We start from the raw sequence: 22,002 nt of genomic DNA on the forward strand, positions 1-22,002 counted from the left end.
CGGGAAAAACGTTGGGTATACCGGGAGGAACAGAAGTTTGACCTTAACTAACAGAATGTTAGGCACCTGTGACGAGGATAGAGGAAGGTATTATGTTAGTCATACATGATGTTCCCTTAAGAAATCCATGCTGCCTTTCCTTAATTAACTCACATTTGTCCATGTGACTTTTGGTAATGATACAAATATTTTTTCTGGAGGTTTTCCACCACCGAAGTTAAAATAACTGACCTAAAGTTGCTGCTGTAATCTCCCCACTCTCTGTCTCTGTCTCGCTCTATGTTTCTATCTTTACGGTCTTTCTCTCTCTCTATCTCTTTGTCCTGTCTCTCTCTCTCTCTCGGTCTCCCCGTCTCTCTCAGTCCCTCCCAGTGTCCTTGCCTCTTTCCCGTCCTCTATCTCTCTCGTTCTGCCTCTCTCTCTCTCGGTCTCTCCTTCTTTCTAGGTCCCTCTCTCTGCCAATCCCTGTCCCTCCCCTCTCTCTCTTTGTCTCTGGCTCTCCCTCTATCCCTGTCTCCCCCATTCCCTCTATTTCCCAGTCGTTCTCTCTCTCTCTCTCTCTCTCTCCATCTCCATCGGTCCCTCTGTCTGTCTTTCCCTCTCCCTCTGTCCGTCCCTCCCTATCACTCACTCTACTGCTCCCTCCATTTGTCTCTCTGTCATCCCTCTCTGTCTGACTTTCCCTCCCCTCTGTTTCCCCTGTCTCTATCTCCCCTGTCTCTGTCTCCACTCCTTATCTGTCTGTGTCTTCCCTATCTCTCTGTTGCTCCCTCTTTCTCTGCTTCTCTCTCTCTTTTCATCTCTCCCTTCCTCACTCTGTCCCAGGATAGCAATGCTTTCACACATTTCTGGGTTAATTTTGAACCAGTAACTCTTTCCTTTAGAATCATAGAAAATTTAAGGCACAGAAAGAGGCCACTTGGCCCATCGTGTCTGTGCCTTCCGAAAAGTGATCCACCTGTTCTATTCCCACCTGCTACCATTTGGTCCGTAGCCCTGTAGATTACGGCACATGAGGTGCTTATCCAGACTCCTTTTGAATGCGGTGAGGTTTTCTGCCTCAATTACCCTTTCAGACAGTGTGTTCCTGACCCCCACCACCCTCTGGGTGAAAAAACATTTTCCTTAGCACCCCTCTAATCTTTGTACCAATCACGTTAAGTCTATGCCCCCTTGTCACTGACCTCTCTGCTAAGGTGAATAGAGCCTTCACCTCCACTCTACCCAAGCCCCTCACATTTCAATGATACCTCCCCTCAGCCTTCTCTGTTCCAGGGAGAGCAACCCCAGGCCGTCCAATCATTCCTCATAGCTGCATTTTTCCAGTTCTGGCAACATCCTCGTAAATCTCCTCTGTACCCTCTCGAGTGCAATTTATCCTTTCTGTAAGGAGGTGACCAGAATTGCACACAGTACTCAAGTTGTGGTCTAACCAATGGTTTATACTGTTCCAGCATAACCTCCCTGCTCTTCTATTCTATACCTGCCTTGTTGGGAACGTCACTGCAGTTTGAAAATATTAAACACTGATCCAACACTCACCCGTAAAACATTCACACTAAACTCCCAATACAGGACTGGGCAGAGAATGAGGATTGTTACTGATCGTTACATCTTGTCTCATCCTCTATCTGTCTCTCCCTCTCATGTCTGTCTCTCTCCATCTCTCTCTCTCCCTCGATCTCCTTCTCCCTCTTTCTCCACCGCAGTCCATGAATGTGCCTGTGCCTCACTCACACTATCTCTCCTTCTATCTCTCCTTGGACAGAAATGTTTTAATCCATTTCTTGGTTAATTTTGAATCTGCAATTCTTGCCCTTGCTGGGAACGTCACTGCAGTTTGAAAATATCAAAAACTGTTCAGCACTCACTCCCTAAACTCTCACACTGGACCCCCAATACAGGATTGAGCAGATAATGGGGATTGTATTGAGGTTCTGTCAAGGTCCCCTCACACCTGTCTCCCCTTTCCCCTGCTTCTAAAGTTTGTCAATTTTTGATAATATTTTTTCAACAACATTAAATGTCCCTGCAGTTTGAAAATATGAAACACTGATCCAACAGTTGCCTCCAAAACACTCACACTAAATTCCCAATGTTTCCTTTCAAAATTAGCTCTTGCACACAGCCGGTTTTAGTTTTTAATTTTCTCTTTTTTCAAGCATTATTAGATCTAAAGTTTCTCCTATAATCTCGCCCTGTCACACTCTCTCTATCTGTCTATCCCTCAGTCTCTGTTTCACCCTCTGTCTTTCTCTCTCCTTCTCTCTGTCTGTCTCTCTCCCTCTGTAGCTGTCTTTCTCTTTGTCTTTCTCCCTCTAACTCTGTCTCTCTCCCTCTGTCTCTGTCCCATTCTGTCTGTGTCTCTCTCCCACTATCTCTGTCTCCCTCTCTCCATGGACAGCAATGCTTCAAGCCATTCCATGGTTAATTTTGAATCTGTAATTCTTGCGCTTGTTGGGTATGTCACTACAGTTAGAGCAAACACTCAGCCCAAAACACTCACACTAAATCCCCAATACCGGATGGGTCAGACAATGGGTATTGTCACTGGTGTTCTGCCAAGGTCTAATTTCACTATCTCTACTGTCCCTCAGTCTTTCACTTCGTTCTTCTCTCCATTTCTCCATTTGTTTACCTTTCCCTCTCTCCTTTGCCCTTAATCGCCATCCACTTCACAGGTAGTGATGGCGCTCCCTCCTCTTTATACGTAGAGAGGGAGCTCCCTCCACTTTATACAGAGAGAGAGAGAGCTCCATCCCGTTTATACGTTGAGGGAAAGCCGCTCCTATTTTATACAGCTGCCATGGTGGGATTTGAGCCTCTGTCCCCAGGCCATTACGTTGGGCCTCTGGATTACTTGACCAGTGATATTATCACGATGCGAGTGCCTTCTTAATGGATATGTACCGTGTCTGTCCCGGAATATCACTCACGGTAGTTTTTAGGCTGTTACCCTCAACATGGTCCCGATAAAGGCAGGAACAGAGTGCAGCGGGAATATTTTTGTCTCTGGATTCAGTGTCCACTGCAGACAGATCAGTTAAATTTATAATGGAAATGCCAGAAGTGAACAAGGTCAATGCAATAATATGGAAAATATAAATGACGCCACTCATAATTGTAGCAGCCATGCCGCATGAGTGCAGATTTCAGGATTATTCCCGACAGAGGACTGACTCAGAAAATGCCATTGACATTGAAATGATTTTGTTTTATCTACCACATTATTTACATCAGAGTCAAAGCTGCTGATGTAATGTGTTTGTTCAGGTGAGTGTAACTAATAGCAATGATCAGGGGTATAACCGTGTCAGTGGAGACTTATCCCATGTATAAATCAGGACCAATTGGAATGGATCATCTCAGAGTGCCTGGCGGAGCTGTGGATTTCAGGCTAACAGAAGTCTCTGCTTCTCACAGAAATGGGATATCCAGTAATGCATCAGATAGAAGACATTTACAATCCAGCACTTGCAGCAATTGGAGTTCCTGGTAAGGCAGTATCTCAGCTGCTAATGGTCTAAATCGATGTTAACTGTGCTGCTGTCCTCTCTATTATTTCTCAATGCGTCTGTTACACAGCCACCAGCTCTTTTCCAGCAATTTACTGATGGAATCTCCTCACTGTCTACATTTGCATTTTTGCAGGAGTTGCAGTGTGTCTTTAATGGTCTTGTTTGAAGTAACCCTGGCATTGTTACTGGATTATTCTGTGTATTTAATGTATTTGAATGAGATGTCTCGGTTAGGATCAGGAATCAGACTATCAGGAGCTTTTAACAGTTTCATTATGTGGATCGAACCGGTCCTGGAATATTTTTATGATATTTTTTTATTTTGGTGATTGATAATGAGACATCGCATGGTCTCAAATATACAAGGGGACAGCAGAATGTCCTCCCTCCACAATAACATGGCTCAGTTTAACTGGGATTTCAATGTATTTATTGATTATCATTGTTATCAAATATTATTTCATTCTGTGTGTGTCTGCCGCTGCTTCAGAGGTCTGGCTACTGAACTGAGTTTGCTGCTGACACTTTCACATCTCCTTCTCTGCTTCACTGTGGAGCCTTCGCTGTCACTGGACTACATTGTAAAATAGAAAGTATTGATGTGATGTTTTATTAGTTTACACTCGATCAGTTGGTATGAAGAGTCTTTCCATTTATCTATCGATTATCAACTGCAGCGCTGATGTTGGTGTTTTATTATTTAAACGATCCCACATTCCAACGGATTACTTTATAATTCCAGGAGAAGCAATTTCAATGATTGTGAGGTATGTGTCGAAGAAGCTTTCGATCGTGTTTATTCCATGTATTGCAGATGAAGTGAAGAGTGTAGGAGAACAGGTGGAGACTTGAGTGTTCTGTAGAAACATTAAATTATTCACAGAGGTTTCACCATTGAACAAACTGACTCTGAGAATAGAATCATTGAACCTGGGGCTGGTGAAAAGAACACAGTCGTTGAATGTTCGGAATAAATCATATGTTAAAAGTAGCATTGCGTAACAGTTTGCAGGGTGTGAGAACTCCTGCGAGATCGGGAAAGAGAAAATGAGCAGGGAGAACGAAATCGAGGGGAAGAGATACGAAGAAGTAAAGAGAAAGAGACAGAAGCAGCAGTGTGAATAATTCACTATCATAAAGTTGTCCAGAACAATTAGTGAGAGAAGCTGGAAGCTGAAGTTGTCTTTTGTCGGATTGTGTTCATTTTCCTGTTGGACTTGATCCTCTGTGTTAATTTCTCTCAGGTCCTCATTTTGTTTTGTAAAAAGTTCCTATTCCTTACTTAGTGACTGAATAAGCAGAATAGAATCAGTTCATCACTGATGGTAATTCATTATTTAATTACTGCACTTTAAAATCTCTGTGACTGCTGAATTCAATGAAGAGCGAGGCAGACATCAGATATATATTTAACTTTATATTTAGTTGCCTGTACAAACTAAATAAATTGACTATATTGTATAAACAATGAACTGTTCTCCAACACCAATAACTACAGGGATTATTGTTTGAATGTATGAATTGAGTTGTATTACTGGGATCTATAGATTAGATTTCCTCTAACACTCTGCTGCAGTCTCTCCCTGTGAATCTCAGCCTCTGCTCTCATTGTATTGAATCCTCAGTTTCCTCATCCATTGCTTCAGTTTATCCACTTTCCCAAACCATCTTCTCCAGTCTCCCCTCCTGCTCCAACATGTCCTTTTCTTTCTCTCCCTCCCAATCTCACTCACTGGCTCCACCTCCAGCTGCCTTGTCCAACCTGATAGGAATACAGTAACAAAGGAGCAGAAAGCGGCCATTCAGCCGTTCGAGCCTGCTCCACCATTCTAGATCATTGCTGATACTCAACCTCAGCGATGCAGTTTTCAGCCTTTTCCCATTTGGGAACAGTCCCTGCCGGTTCCCTGAACCAAGTGCAACAAACCAGCTACACATCCCGCTCTCCACAAACCTTCCCAAACAACAGTCTGGAGACAGATTTCCAATTAACCCATTGGATTCCATTTCTGTAAAACCCCTTTCTCATTTCCCCACTGGCACTACATCCTGACTCTGTGCTTCCTGTGGATCCGGTGTTGACTTTATTCACTTTCTGTATCAATTTCACATTTCATTATTAGTAATTGTGTTTTCAAACATTTCACTGTAGAAAATCACTGCCCATGTCAATAAATCAGTTTTCACTGCTCGATGCAGCAACAAAGCTGGAAATTTCAGCCAATTCCTGTCAAACTGCTGCTTTGTCTCCAGGTCTGATCAGTAATTTCTCTGCTTCCTTTTCTCTCTCTTCCAGTTAACTTGGTGGCGATTGAGATCCTATCCCGAGGAAAGTGCGGTCTCTCCAAATGTATCATTGTCTACCTGGTGGGAATGACGGTGTCTGATCTCCTGGTCGTTATCACTGATCCCATATTGTACCAGATTGCTCCAATTTATTTCCCATATTCATTCCTGAACATTACACCTGTGTGTTCTCTCATTGACGTTCTGATTTCTGCAGCCACAGATATTGCTGTCTGGCTCACAGTCACTTTCACCTTTGATCGATTTGTGGCCATTTGTTGTGAGAAGCTGAAAACAAAATATTGCAGTGAGAAAACGGCGGCTGTGGTTGTTGGAACAGTGAGTGTGCTGAGTTGTTTAGAGTCTCTACCATGGTACTTTACACAGGAACATGCCTACATTATTGCTAATGTTCCGATGGATTGTGTTTATAACCTGAGCTTCTATACTTCCCCCATATGGGCGGCATTTGAATTGTTTGACATAATTTTAACCGCTTGTGTCCCGGTCTTTCTGATGTTACTGCTCAATGTTCTGACTGTCAGACGGATTTTATTCTCCAGTAAAGTCCGCAGGGGATTCTGGCGCCACAGCAATGGAGAAAATCACAATGACCCAGAGATGGAGAATCGCAGGAAATCAATTATTTTACTCTTCAGTATATCCGTCAGTTTTATAATGTTATGGGTGACCCACGTTGTGTTGATCATTTATAGTCGAATTGCAGATATTCAGGACTATTCCTCCAACACTGACCCTGTCCTTATCACAGATCAAACATCAAAAATGCTACAGCTTCTCAGTTCCTGCACCAACACATGTATTTACACTGTGACCCAGACTAAATTCAGACAGGAGCTGAAGAAGGCCGTGAAATACCCTCTCAATCTGATTGTTAAATTAGTCAAATCATAGAAAGAGCTGAAGGGTTTGAAACACTGGAACCAAATCCCATTCCGCCCCCACCTACCCCCGCCCACTCCGCTCCATCACCCGCACCCCACCCGCCTTTGTGATTATTTGATCGGCGCCACCTTTAGTCCTGGCAGCTGCCTGAACGTGGCAGACTATGACGTTTAAGTGTAACAGGCCACATTTGCGCATGTGCCAGTGCAGCGCCACCGAGTGGATGCGGTGTCAACAAATTCAGCTGAAATATAAAGCTTGGGCGACAATCTCAGTATGTTTTTGATCACGGATTAACCCGCTGCCCGATTGTAAGTCAGGAAAGGAGTGCGTCCCTCATAGTATTAGTAAAGCTCTTTAACTCGAGCTGGGAGATAATTGCAACCTTCATGCGGAGGGACCTTAACTGAGGGTCTTCGAAAGCAGAGTATGAAGGATCAGCTCCAATGACACCGGCCCAAAAGGTGCCCACATTTTAGACATCACCAATCAGCGCTGGAATCCAGATCACATGACAATCCAGCCCTGTCTTTATTGGCTGTGGTGGGTGAGGGTGCAATTTCTTTTGCTCTTTCCTGGTTCTGGGATCTCACTGTGTTGGCCCAATCATAACTGAGCACGTAAACATGTGATGATTACAGTCAAATAATAAAAGCAAAATACTGCGGATGCTGGAAATCTGAAATAAAAGCAAAAAATGCTGATACCACTCAGCGGGTCTGTCGGCTTCTGTGGAAAGAGAAGCAGAGTTTACGTTTCGGGTCAATGACCCATCTTCGGAACTGACAAATGTCACAAGTTATCAATAAGTGAGGTACGGGTGGGGAAAGAGATAACAAAGGAGAAGGTGTAGATTGGACAGGCCACATAGCTGATCAAAAGGTCATGGAGCAAAGGCAAACAATAAATTAATGGTCTGTTGAAAGACAAAGCATTAGTACAGATAAGGTGTTAACGTATTAAAAATGGAACAGCAGCAAGTGCAAACATGAAAAAAAAAAACAGCGGGTAAGCAAACTGAACAAACAAAGATGAAATGAAATAAATGCCAAAAAAAAAAAGATTGTAAAAAATGTAAAAAAGATAAAAAGAAGAAATAACTGAAAATGGAAGTAAAATGGGGGGTTGTCATGCTCTGAAATGATTGAACTCAGTGTTCAGTCCAGCAGGCTGTAGTGTGCCTAATCGGTAGATGAGATGCTGTTCCTCGAGCTTGCGTTGATGTTCACTGGAATACTGCAGCAATCCCAGGACAGAGATGTGAGCATGAGAGATGGGGGGATTGTTGAAATGGCAAGCAACTGAAAGCTAAGGGTTCTGCTCGTGGACTGTGCAGAGCTGTTCTGCAAAGTGGTCACCCACTCTGCGCTTGGTCTTCCCAATGCAGAGGAGACCACATTGTGAGCAGCGAACACAGTAAACTACATTGAAAGAATTACAAGTAAATCGCTGCTTCACCTGAAAGGAGTGTTTGGGGCCTGGGATAGCGAGGAGAGAGGAGGTAAATGGGCAGATATTACACCTCCTGCGATTGCAGGGGAAGGTGCCATGGGACGGGGAAGAGGTTGTGGGGGTAATGGAGGAGTGGACCAGGTTGTCGTGGAGAGAACGATCCCTTCGGAATGCTGATATGGGAAGGGAGGGGAAGAGGCATTTGGTAGTGCCATCACGCTGGAGGTGGTGGAAATGGCGGAGGATGATCCTTTGGATATGGAGGCTGATGGGGTGGAAAGTGAGGGCAAGGGGAACCCTGTCACGGTTATGGGAGGGAGGGGAAGGTTTGAGGGCAGAGGTAGGGGAAATGGGCCGGACACAGTTGAGGGCCCTGTCAACAACTGTGGGGGGGAATCCTCGGTTGAGGAAAAAGGAGGTCATATCAGAAGCACCGTCATGGAAGGTAGCATCATCAGAGCAGATGCGTCAGAGATGGAGAAACTGGGAGAATGGAATGGAGTCCTTTCATGAGGTAGGGTGTGAGGAAGTGTAGTCGAGGTAGCTGTGGGAGTCGGTGGGCTTAAAATGGATATTAGTAGACAACCTATCCCCAGAGATGGAGACAGAAAAGTCGAGGAAGGGAAGGGAAGTGGCAGAGATGGACCATGTAAAGGTGAGAGAAGGGTGGAAATTGGAAGTAAAGTTGATAAAGATTTCCAGTTTGGGGTGGGAGCAGGAAACGACACCGATACAGTCATCAATGTACTGGAAACATAGTTGGGGGAGGGGGCCTGAGTTGGACTGGAACAAAGAATACTCGACATATCCCACAAAATATCCCTTCTCTCCGTGACGCTGCACTTTCGTCCTTTTCATATAACTGTCTAATTCCGTTCGGAATACTTCAATTGAACCTACCTCCATCAAATTCTCAGGCAACGCATTGTGGACCTTAATCACTCGCTGTGCGAAAAAGTTTTTCCTCAAGCCATGTTTGCTTCTTTTACCCATTAATTTAAATCTGTGCTCTCTCGTTCTCGATCCTTTCACAGGGGTGGGTGGGAGGGGGGCGCATTGTCTCTCTATTTACTCTGTCCAGGCCCCTCATGATTTTGAACACCTGAATCAAATCACCTCTCAGCCTTCTCATCTCCAAGGAAAACAGTCCTAACTTCTCCAATCGATCTTCATAACTGAAATTCCTCATCCCTAGAACCATTCTCCTGAATCTTTTCTGTACTCTGACCAATGCCCTCCTGTCTTTCCTCAAGTGAAGCACACAGAACTGGACGCAATACTCCAGCGGAGGCCGAATTCATGTCTTATACAGGTTCTACATAACTTCCTTGATCTTTCCCCCTATTAAGAAAGTCCAGGACACAGCTCTCTCAACCTGTCCTACCACCCTCAATGACTTATGCACATGTATACCCAGGCACCACTTCTCATGCACTCCCTTTAGAATTGAGCCCTTTTTTATATTTTATCTCCATGTTCTTCCTACCAAACTGAATCACTTCACATTTCTCAGCATTGAACTTCATCAAATTGTCTATGTCCTTTTGAAGATCTACACTATCCTCCTCACATTTCACAATGCTTCCAAGTTTTGCATCATCTGCAAACTTTGAAATTATGTCCTGTGCACCAAGGTCTAGGTCATTAATATATATCAGGGAAAGCAAGTGTCCGAAGACTAACGCCTGGCGAACTCGACTACAAACCTTCATCCAGCCTGAAAAACATCCATTAACCACTACTCTTTGTTTCCTATCACAACGCCAATTCTTTGTTCTCCAAAGTACCTGATACAACAAATCCAATTATTTTTGTCTACGCGCATTTAAATACTGGTTTCCCGCAAACCAGGCGGTCTGCACATCTTGCGTTCAATTGCCCATAGACACTTCCTGTTCCTGTCCAACATTTTGCAGAGATATCCCGTTTTCTGCCCTCTTTGGTCTGGTTCAACAGTCATATATTGATATAATTTGTAGTTTAGTTCATTGATCTTTGACAGACAACAGCAATTTTTAATGTCCCTCACAAGTTACGGTTACACATTCAACATAAGTACTTCCCTAATCGCACCAGGCTGCCTGGACAGAGAGGAATGCAGATAATCTGCTCGGATATGTGGTTTACGTTTCTAAAATTCCTCAAATATCTTCATTGTCAAAGACAGAGTCCGACCCTTTCAAAAGTACGTGATTCTGTTATACAAATAATATTACGTTGATTTACGATAATTTTATAATCAACACAACCCTAGAACATAATTCTGCACGAATATACTGCATATTGGAAGGCTGATGTTTAAGTGTAGCAGTTGTGGATGTTACATTCTCCAGCATGAAGCGGAAGTAATACCTACAGAGTTTGAAACTTGAAACCAGAAAGACACAGCGACATCTGGCGAACTATCTGGTAATGTAAACCTGAATGGATGAATCGCATCAAGCATCATCGGGTCCTGGGTTTCATTGTAAAAATTGCTCATTAATCAAAGGTCATCCACGAAGGAAAAGAGCACGCACAGCATATCTTCTCCATCACAAATCTTCCTCCTGAACGACTCCCCTGCCTCGTCCACCCTCAACTCCAAAAATAAATGAAGGGAGCTCATGGGGTTTTTTGATACAAAGTTTAAAAACATCCGTTCAGTCGCCTCTGCTGCTTCCCTTTCTTCCCCAACCCACCAGGTCTTACTTCCTATAAGTATCCTCCCATGCCATCTCCCTGAATTCGCATTGCTTCTGTCTCTCCTCGAGTCCTTCACACACTCTCTGCAATTATGCTCTCAATGAAATCCACTTATTGCTGTCTGCACACTATTTCTATGAAACTACTGAACACACACATTCCTTCCTGGTCCCCATGTTAGCTAACAATATTAACGATTCTCTCCCTCGCTTCATGTTCAACCCCCTTTCCTTCAAATCAGCTGTATTCGCACCTCTCCTTGCAAATTACTGCCCCAGCTCCAACTGTTATCACCTCACTAAAGTCCTTGAATGTGTTGTCCCCTCCAAATCCATGCTCATATTTTATGTAGCTGCATGTTTCAATCCCTCAAATCAGAAATCATACCACAGTACCGAAGCAACGCTTATCAAAGTCACAAATGGCATCCTAAATGATTGTGACAAATGTAAACGATTTCTCTTCCCCCTTCTTGACTTGCCTGCAGCCTTTGATATGGTTGGTCATGAAATTCTGCTCAAACTGTTCTCCATTAACACTCGCCTGGGGCATGGGTTGGCGGGACTGCACTCAGCTGGTTCTATTCTTATCTATGCAGTAGTCAGAAAGTGCCCTGCAATGGCTTCTCTTCCCGCTCCTGTAAAGTCAGCAAAGGATTTAACTTTCGACACCTCATTTCTCAGTTACATGCTACCTTTCTGTGATGGCCACAAAGACGGCCTTAGTTTCCACATGTATCTCATGGTACACAACTATACCTCAAATCCAACTCTGTTGCTTCCACCACTGCGTGGAACCTGTCAGAAATGCTGTCTGACATTCAGTACTGCACTAGCAGAAAATTCCTACACCTCAGTATTGAAAAGATGGAAGTCATTGTCTTCAGTCCCCATCATAACTGTTCCCTTGCCACCAACGCTATTTCTCCCCATGCCAACTGTCGTGACTGAACTAGACTGCTTGTAACCTTGGTATTATATTTAACTCCTCGCACATATTCATACCATCACTAACACTGTCGATTTTTACCTCCATATATTCACCCGATTTTGCCCTTATCTAGTCTTACCCTTTGCTTTGTTCTCTCTAGACTCGATGATTCTAATGCATTCCTGGCTGGCTACCCTGGTTACAACCTCTACAAACTCTGCTGCCTTGACCAAGTGCCACTCAGCCATCTGCCCTGTGCTCACTGACCTACATTGCCCATCAATGTGCGATGTAAGAAAAATCAACCTTCTTTTCAAATCCCTTCATGGCCTCAAGGTTCTAAATTTGCAATCGGTTCCAATCTGACATCTGCCACTTCTGGCTTCTTGAGCATTCCTGATTTTAATTGCGCACCATTGGTGGGCGTGGCTTCAGCTGCGAAGGTCACATGCTCTAGAGTTACTTACTTAATTCTCTAAACCTCTCAATCTCTCGTTCCTGCTGTCAGACGCTCCATAAAACCGAAATATTTGACTTAGCTTCTGGTCATCTGACTTCGTATATTCTTAGGTGCTCCATGTCAAACCTTCTTCGATGTCACTCCTGTGTAGCGCCTTGGGATGTTTTATTGCATTAATGGCGCTGGATAAATGCATTTCGCATGTTGTTCAAGATACAGGAAATAAGAGATGGCAGTAAATGTCGGACCAAGATTATAAATAAGGGTAACATACATGGACAAGGAGCAGATACCATTATATAACATGAGTATAAATTAACTGTTAATCGTGTGAGTGATTCCCTTTACAACAACGTACACAGCGTTTGAAACATAAAAGGGGGACTGGAGGCCAGAACTTGTCAGAGCCAGATGTAGTAGGATATCTGAAACATTTCTGTACTTTACATTACAGGTAATAGGTAAGTTTAGACAGATATTCTGTTGTATAGTTTCTTTTACCGATCGCATGTGCATTTAAAATGTTTTTTTAAGCTGGTGATAGTACAATGAGTTGGATTGAGTGATGAGGTGAATATATATTGTCAGTATAATCCTCCTACATTGTTGTCCAACAGACCACGTGCAGTTAAGGCTGTCTGACGGTGGAAGCCCATGTACTGGCCGAGTGGAGATTTATTACAATGAGACATGGGGCTCAGTTTGTGATGATTTCTGGGATCTGGTGGAAGCTAACTTGGTTTGCAAGCAGCTGGGTTGTGGAAAAGCATTAGACATGGCATTTCCTGCATCTTGTGAACCAGTCACAGGGCCAGTTTGGTTGGATGAAATGAACTGTTTTGGTTACAAAGCATTTCTCTGGAAATTTCCCTCAGCATCGTGGGGTAATCCCGACTGTTCTCAGAAAGAAGATGTGAGGATCATGTGTTCAGGTAAGGGTGCTACGAATGTACTCCTTTTCTGTAGTGGTGTAAACGAGGGTGCACACAGAGGTTATGGTATAGAATTGCATAGAATGTGTCATGGAATTGTATCGTTTTGCTCGTACGATTAAAAACAATGTGCACCTTTAAGACTCTGGAAAAATAGAGCACCGTTAAGGGAGAGAACGTTCTGGAATTTCTAAGGCACAGTGTGCCAGAAGCTTCATTTTTGTTACCTAGGCGGCAGCAGGATAGAGAGGTCACATGGTGTAATTTTGCTACTTAACTGTGTGGAAAACTAAAAAAAACGGATGAAAGCAGACTCACCAGCGAAACGTACTGAAGAGAAAGGAGCTGTTTATTCTCTCTCAGCAAAGTCGACATAGAGCTCCCAGCCGAAATAATTGCCTAAAGAAGAAATTCCTTCTTTTTTCAAAAAAACGTTTCTATTGCTGAAGGAACTGTTGTTGCCTACTGCAGCCGAAAAATTAAACGCCTGTAAAGAACAGACCAGTGCATCCAATCCTCATGAAGACTTGGAGTGGCCTTTGACTATTTCCACATTAGAATGCTTCATCCACCAGGAATGTAACTTATTTTATTTGTTCTTGAGAAGTAGCTAAATTTCGAAAACATTACATTTAAAACTAGTTAACTGCTGTTGATTTTTGATGCATATGTGCGAATGTGGGGAGTTAGTTTAAAATAATAAGGTCTTTAGTCATAGGGTTATCTTAATAGTGTTTAAGATTTTTGTTTCAATAAATAGTTAATTTGTTGGTGTCTAATGATACTTGGTTTGGTCTCTTTTATTCTGGGGTTACCAGAATGTTTATTTTGGCTGTTTGCCAATTGGGTGTGAAAGCTTAATAATATGCTATGACCTGTGGAGTGACAGGACTGAATTGACAGTGCATTGCTCCCACCGCTGTCGTAATATATTAATTGGATGGCTCGTCTGAGATCAGAATCAGATGAATTGAGGGTCTCATGTTTGGAATCATATTAATTACTTGTCTTTTGGGCAGCATAAAATTTTGGATCTTGTGTCTGGCAGCATATTAATTGCTGTCGGCTTTGGGATCATATTAATTAGAAACTTGGTTGTCAGGATCAAAATCTAACACCAATTATGAAAAAAGGGAACGAATTTTATTGTATAATAAGGTAGAGTCTATAACATCAGAATGGCTCAGCAGTTGCAGCAGAGTTCTAGGGAAAGGAAAATGTTCCCCTCAGTGGCTTGATACCTTTAACTCAGAATGAATGAAAATTGTGGGAAGAATTGAAACTAGGTGTCAAAAATGCAGAGATAATTGACCTAATGGTTCAACATTTAAAATTAGAAGAAAAATACGAGGAACAAGAACGTAGTAAGTCAGAGATTGATACAGTAGAATTGGCAAAAAATCAGTTACAGTTGAGTGAAGTGGAGATTCAACACGAAACAGAAAAATAAACAACAGTAAAAAAACTTGAGGCTGGAAAAGAATTAAGAAAACTTGAACTTGAACAAGAGGACAGAAAGAAGGAGAAAGAATTTAGCCTAAAAGAGATGGAACTAAGACAAAAGGATAGCCTTGAATCCAGGGAAATGTCAGGTCATGAAGAATCTGAATTCATCCCAGCCCCAAGAAAAAACTGTTAAATTTATACAAGCTTTTCCGACGTTGGGGGAAGTGACGTAGAGGCACTTTTTCATATGTTTTGAAAAAATAGTCAAACAGATGAAATGGCCGAAGGAAAGCTGGACACTGCGTAAGCAAAGTAGGTTGGTAGGCAGAGCTCATGACGTTTATGTCATGCGTCCAAAAGAGGCTTCTGCAGAGTGCGAGTTGGCAAAAATCTTATTCTCCGAGCGTATGAGTTAGGCCCTGAAGCTTACAGTCAGAAGTTTCAGAACTTACGGAGTTTGGCTGAGCAGACATATGTAGATTTTGAGAGAGTGGAACAATTTATTTTTTTACCGTTTGATACGGGCAGTAAAGATGCACACCACATATGATAAACTTCGAGAGTTAACTCGCTTAGAGGAATTTAAAAATTCAATTCCTTCAGTAGTGATAATTCATGTTGATAACCTGAAAATTTTGAAAGCTAGGCAGGCAGTGGAAATTGTGGATGATTTTGGCCTTGTGAATAAGCAAAACCTTTTGTCCATCACCCCCATAATCCCGAGAAGGATAGAAAGTGGGAGAATGACAGGAAGGCAAGTATCCGGGGACAAGAATGAACAGTTGGAAATGTCCCAGTATCACCTCCTGAAGTCAGAAAGGAAGGTGCTGAGGGTAGAAGTGTGGTTCGCAAGCCAACGTTTTATCATCGCCACAAAACGCGACATCTTCGTTCAGAATGCTGGAAATTGCGAGGCAAACCCATAGGATTTGGGGTGCACAAAGTTAGCGCAAATGTAAAGGCTCTGCCGAAGAGGATAAAAGACCAAGCTATCCCTTTAAAAGCAGGTTTAAAACCAGATATATAAAGTAAATTGAGGATAAAGGGTAAGAATACAATGTCCGAACGCTATTTAATTTTTCAACGGGGAAAGTAACTGCATATCCTTTAGGTGAGGCAGGAAGACATGTCATTATACTCAGGGACACAGGAGCAAACCAAACCTACTGGTAAAAGGTATAACGTTTCTACCAGAGAGTGCCTAGAATGCTAACGTTTTACTTAATAGAGTTGGCAGGGAGTATACACCCGCATCTTTATATAAGGTACGCCTAGAGAGTGACTTAATATTGGTATGGTAATTGTAGACGTTAGAACATTGAAAAAACACAGAACAGAAGGAGGCCATTCAGTCCATCATGTCTGCGCTGGCTGAATAAGCTATCCACCAAAACTAATCCCACGTTCTAGCACCAGGCCCACAGCCCCGCGGGTTACATAACTTTGTGTGCATGTCCAGGTGCCTTTTAAAATAATTGAGGGGCTCTGCATTTAATTCCAGACACCCACCGCCCTCTGGGTGAAAATAATTTTCCTCCTGTCCCCTTTAATCCTTCTGCCAAAAACCTTAAATCTCTGTCCAGAGTTTGACAGTAAAGGGAATTGATCGACTCCTAGGAAATGATTTGGTTAGATCTAAAGGATCAATTTTCCCTACAATTAGAGAGGAACCAAGTGAATTACGGAAACAGAGCAATTACAGGAACAAGTTCCAGGAATATTTCCTGCGTGTGTAGTCACCCGAGCAATCGCCAAACAGGATCCATTGTCGGAGGTATAAGTGGCAGCACGGATAGATAGCCAAGTATCTGAAACCTTATTTGGGGATGTATCATTGCATTACAGCAAGCTGGTCCAGAGATATATCGAATAGCACAAAGGATCTGACAGAAGCTGAGGCAAAAGGCGTTCCAGAAGGCTATTATATGGCAAACATGATTGTGAGGAAGGAATAGAGACTGCCTCATAGACCTGCGGATGAAGACTAGACAGTTGTTGAACAGATAGTGGTCCCTCCTAATTATCACTCGGGATTATTAAGGTGAGCACATGACATTCCTTTTGCATGGCATAGAGGAGTTCAGAAGACGAAATCATGTATAAGTCAACATTATTACTGGCCAGTTGTTACAGAGGATGTGAGAAAATGTTGTAAGACAGGCCACACCTGTCAAATGGTAGGAAAACCGTAACCTACCGCAGAACGAGCACCAATAGTTCCCATACCAGTGATTGAGGAACCATTTAGCAGTGTAATGGTAGATTGTGTAGAATCCTGACCAAAATCAAAATCTGGACTTCAATACCTATTTAGTATCATGCATATAGCTACTACTGAAATTCCAGAGGTCATTCCTGTGTGGACAATTAATGCTAGAACAGTAGTAGAAAATTTAGCACAATTCTTTATAAGATATGGGTTATCATTTTATGTTCAATCGGATCAAGGTTCTAATTTCATGTCTAAGGTATTTCAAGAAGTATGGGCAATTAGGGGATTAGGCAGTTAGAATCTTCAGCATAAAACCAAAAGTCACAGGGTGCTTTAGAGATAAAGAACAAAGAGAAACAAAGCAAATACAGCATAGGAACAGGCCCTTCAGCCCTCCAAGTCTGCGCCGATACAGATCCTCTATCTATACATGTCGCCTATTTTCTAAGGGTCTGTATCTCTTTGCTTCCTACCCATTCATGTATCTGTCTAGATACATTTTAAAAGACGCTATCGTGCCCGCGTCTACCACCTCCGCTGGCAACGCGTTCCAGGCACCCACCACCCTTTGCGTAAAGAACTTTCCATGCATATCCCCCCTAAACTTTGCCCCTCTCACTTTGAACTCATGACCCCTAGTAATTGAATCACCCACTCTGGGAAAAAGCTTCTTGCTATCCACCCAGTCTATACCTCTCATGATTTTGTACACCTCAATCAGGTCCCCCCTCAACCTCCATCTTTCTAATGAAAATAATCCTAATCTACTCAACCTCTCTTCATAGCTAGCGCCCTGCATATCAGGCAACATCCTGGTGAACCTCCTCTGCACCCTCTCCAAAGGTTTTACATCCTTTTGGTAATGTGGCGACCAGAACTGCACGCAGTATTCCAAATGTGGCCGAACCAAAGTCTTATACAACTGTAACATGATCTGCCAACCCTTGTACTCAATACCCCGTCCGATGAAGGAAAGCATGCCGTATGCCTTTTTGACCGCTCTATTGACCTGCGTTGCCAACTTCAGGGAACAATGCACCTGAATACCCAAATCTCTCTGCACATCAATTTTCCCCAGGACTTTTCCATTTACTGTATAGTTCACTCTTGAATTGAATCTTCCAAAATGCATCACCTCGCATTTGCCCTGATTCAACTCCATCTGCCATTAATCTTCCCAACTCTCCAATCTATCTATATTCTGCTGTATTCTCTGACAGTCCCCTTCACTATCTGCTACTCCACCAATCTTAGTGTCATCTGCAAACTTGCTAAACAGAACACCTATACTTTCCTCCAAATCATTTATGTATATCACAAACAACAGTGGTCCCAGCACGGATCCCTGTGGAACACCACTGGTCACACGTCTCCATTTTGAGAAACCCCTTTCCACTGCTTCTCTCTGTCTAGTGTATCTAGTGAGCAACAGAATTAAAACAAAAGGGAGCAATGGTGTTAAAACCATTTCAAACCTATCAAATCCCTTTGATCCGGGCTCAGTAAAATAGCTTGGCTTTGAAACACAGAACCACGGTACATTGTCGATTATGTCTGCAGGTTTATATGCAAAGTAATAAGGGACATTTTCGAAACAGAGCAGAATGCAGATTGTTGTTCGAACCACGGCCACAGTTTTCTCAGTGCAATATTTTGCTTTGAGCTTCACGCAACAAATGGCCACAAATCGATCAAAGGTGAAAGCTACGGTGAACCAGACAGAACAATCTCCAGCTGCACGAGCAAGGACAGTTACAACACTGCATACAGGGGTGATGTCCAGGAAAGTTACTGGAAAATAATAGTAACTGACCCGCGTTAGTATGACCTCCAAGAAAATGACCAGCAGATCCGCCATTGCCATGGCCACCAGGTAGAGAGTGATACATGTGGAGAGGCCACACTTACCCTGGGACAGGATCACAATTGCTAGTAAATTAACTGTAAGTGAGAGAAGGGAAAAGAGACTGGAAGTTAGTGATCAATATTATCCATATCTGCGCCAAAGAATAGATGAAGGACTTGAATACCAAAAAAAATTGTTTGAGGCCAGGGAGAAGACTCAATGGGCAGAGTTCCGGACTGGTAAGAATAAAAACCTTACCTCGGGGATTCGCAGCCTCCATCCAGGGAGAAAACTCGGAGGGATTTCCGGACTGGTAAGTTACCTCGGGTGGCAAAAAAAACTAAAAGAAACTGTCAGTGAATTCACAGGAAAACTGTGACCTGATTGGCTGGTAGGGAATCCGTACTGAATTTGAAAATAAAATTGATTAAAATTGATTAAAACCCTAATTAACTAATTAATTAATAAGTCGAGAGTAACTAAACCAGAGGGAGGAGATTACCGTATTTAGCATTTAATATTTATCTCACAAATCTAGCATTAGGGAGCATATAGTTAATTGTAACTTAATTTAGTAAGGATATAATAAGTATTTAATTAACTATTTTAAATTAATTATTAATTCGAGCTCGAAATGTCAGTTAATGTAAAGTGCTTCACCTGTGAGATGTGGAAGGTCCATGATGCTTCCAGCCTTCCGGATGACTACATCTGCAGGAAGTGTACCCAATTGCAGCTTCTCGCAGACCGCATGGATCGGTTGGAGCAGCAATTGGATGGACCTAGGAGCATGCAGGTGCAGAAAGCCTCATAGGCAGGAGTTTTAGAGACGTGGTTTCACCCAAGATGCAGGCAGATAGATGGGTGACCGCTAGAAGGCGCAGGCAGTCAGTGTAGGAATCTTCCTGTGGCGACCCACTCTCTAACAAATATACCATTTTGGATGCTGTTGGGGGGAGACGGCCTATCAGGGGAAAGCAACAGCAGTGGCACCACGGCTGGATCTGTTGTTCAGCAGGGAGTGGCAAAGCTCAGAAGAGCAATAGTTATCGGGGACGTTATAGTCAGGGGAACAGATAGGCGTTTCTGTGGACATGAAAGAGACTCCAGGATGGTATGTTGCCTCCCTGGTGCCAGGGTCAAGGATGTATCTGAACGGGCACGGGGCATTCTGAAGGGGGAGGGTGAACAGCCAGAGGTTGTGGGACACATTGGTACTGTCGACATCGGCAGGAACAGTGACGAGGTCCTGCAGTGGGAGTTCAGGGAGTTAGGAAGAAAGTTAAAAGGCAGGAACTCCAGGGTTGACATCTCGGGATTCCATCCTGTGCCAAGTGCCAGTGAGGCTAGAAATAGGAAAATAGTGCAGCTAAACACGTGGCTGTACAGCTGGTGTATGTGGGAGGGTTTCAGCTATCTGGATCATTGAGTTCTCTTCCGGGACAGGTGGGCGCGGTACAAGAAGAATGGGTTGCATCTAAACTGGAGGGGCACAAATATCCTGCCTGCGAGGTTTGCTCGCGTCACTCGAGAGGGTTTAAACTAGTGTGGTACGTGGTGGGAACCAGAGTAGTAGGGCAGCAGGTGAAATAACTGAGGGGGGACCAGTAAATAAGGCCAGTAAGACTGAGAGGAAGAGCAGGCAGGGAGATGTTGCTGAGCACAATGTGACTGGTGATCTGAAAGTGCATTTGTTCAATGCGAGATGTATAACAGGTAAGGCAGATGAATTTAGAGCTTGGAATATTACTTGGAACGATGACGTTGTTGCGATGACAGAGTCTCAAATTCCACATTCCCATCTACTGAATAACCCTTGATCCCCTTGCCAAACCTAGTTTCGGGTTTAACCGAGTCAGGATGGAGATGGACGGACAAAGCGCTCACAAAGGGTTCATTGGAAATACAAATGTTTAACTGAGACTGGAAGGCTCTGATTTAATCTGTTTTATATGTTTAACTCTGGCTGGCTGGTTATCCCCATTATAACACACACTGTATGAAAAGACAGCTGGGTATTTGCAGTCAGAACTGACACATGCTCTGGGATCAGATACTTCCTCTCCACTAAGATTTGATACCCCCATGAGATTGGATTCTCCCCAGGATCAGAGCAACCAACCAAGACCGACAACCCCTCTCCACAAAATTTAAATCTTGGGATCAGATCCCTTCCAGAGTTTTACCGCTCTGCTCACAGTTCTGCCACCTTCCCCGCTCCCAGGATTCGACATTCTGTGATCAGAGTCCCCCAGGGTTTGGACCATCCCTGTGCGACTAGAATGACACCCGCGGATCGGACTTCCCGCGTATCAGCTCCCCTAATCGAGTCTTGAATCATCACTCCTCGTGCCGCATCCACCTAACTGAGCTCAGACCACACTCCAGGATGGGGGACCACTCCCCGAGGTTGGGATCACTTTCCCTCCCAAGAACTTTCCCTGGCGCACGTGTCCGATCACTGTTCAGCATGGGTGATCCGTCCCTGGAGGACAGGACCAGCCATTCTCTCTCCGACTCCCCCACACCAGACTCAGAACATGCTCTCCGAAAGGAAACATTTCCAGTGGTTCAGAATCTCCAGTCCAGTGAACAGTGATGTCACCACCTTCAACACCTCTGGGGTTCATGATTTCACACTCCCTGATATCAGAGAGCTCCCCACACCCTGGGGCCATGGTTTGGACTGCCCTGGTCATGACTCGATCTCCAGAGTCCTCCCTGCCCAACTGGAAGCAAAGCCTGTCATTCATCCTGACGTCAGTGTGGAAACCAGTCAAGGTAAAATCAGAAGTCTGTGGAGTTCAAACTCTGAAACTCTGCACCCCACCTGTGCCATTCATCCCTGTTTAGAAACCAGGCATGAGTACAGAAGTGAAATCAAAATAATGGAACTGTCATAAATCTGTTAAAAATAGGAGAATGCTGAAAACGCTCAGCAGTCAGGTAGCATCTGTGGAGGGAGAAACAGAGTTAATGCTTCATGTGGTTAGCCTTCCATCAGAACATGAAGGAAGAACAGAATAACAGTTTTATAACAATGGTAAAGCCAGTGAAAAGTAGGGCCTCGGGGTAGAGGGATTTATGGGAAAGGTCTGTGATTTATGGAGGAAAGGCATGATTCAATGATAAAGGGGATGATGGTGCAAGACGAATGAGACAATTAAAGGAACAGAGGATGGGCCCAGAGGAGGTGTAAATGGTTACAGCTTAATAACAGAGGGGGGAGGGAAACATGGAAACTGTGGCAAGTAGGAACATGTTCCATTCGCCAGAATAGTGTCAGAGAATTGTGGCTAAACTCCAGGGATGTGGACCGGCCTACCAGC

This window comes from Heterodontus francisci, unplaced genomic scaffold, assembly GCF_036365525.1.
Source record: "Heterodontus francisci isolate sHetFra1 unplaced genomic scaffold, sHetFra1.hap1 HAP1_SCAFFOLD_66, whole genome shotgun sequence".
Taxonomy (NCBI): Eukaryota; Metazoa; Chordata; class Chondrichthyes; order Heterodontiformes; family Heterodontidae; genus Heterodontus; species Heterodontus francisci.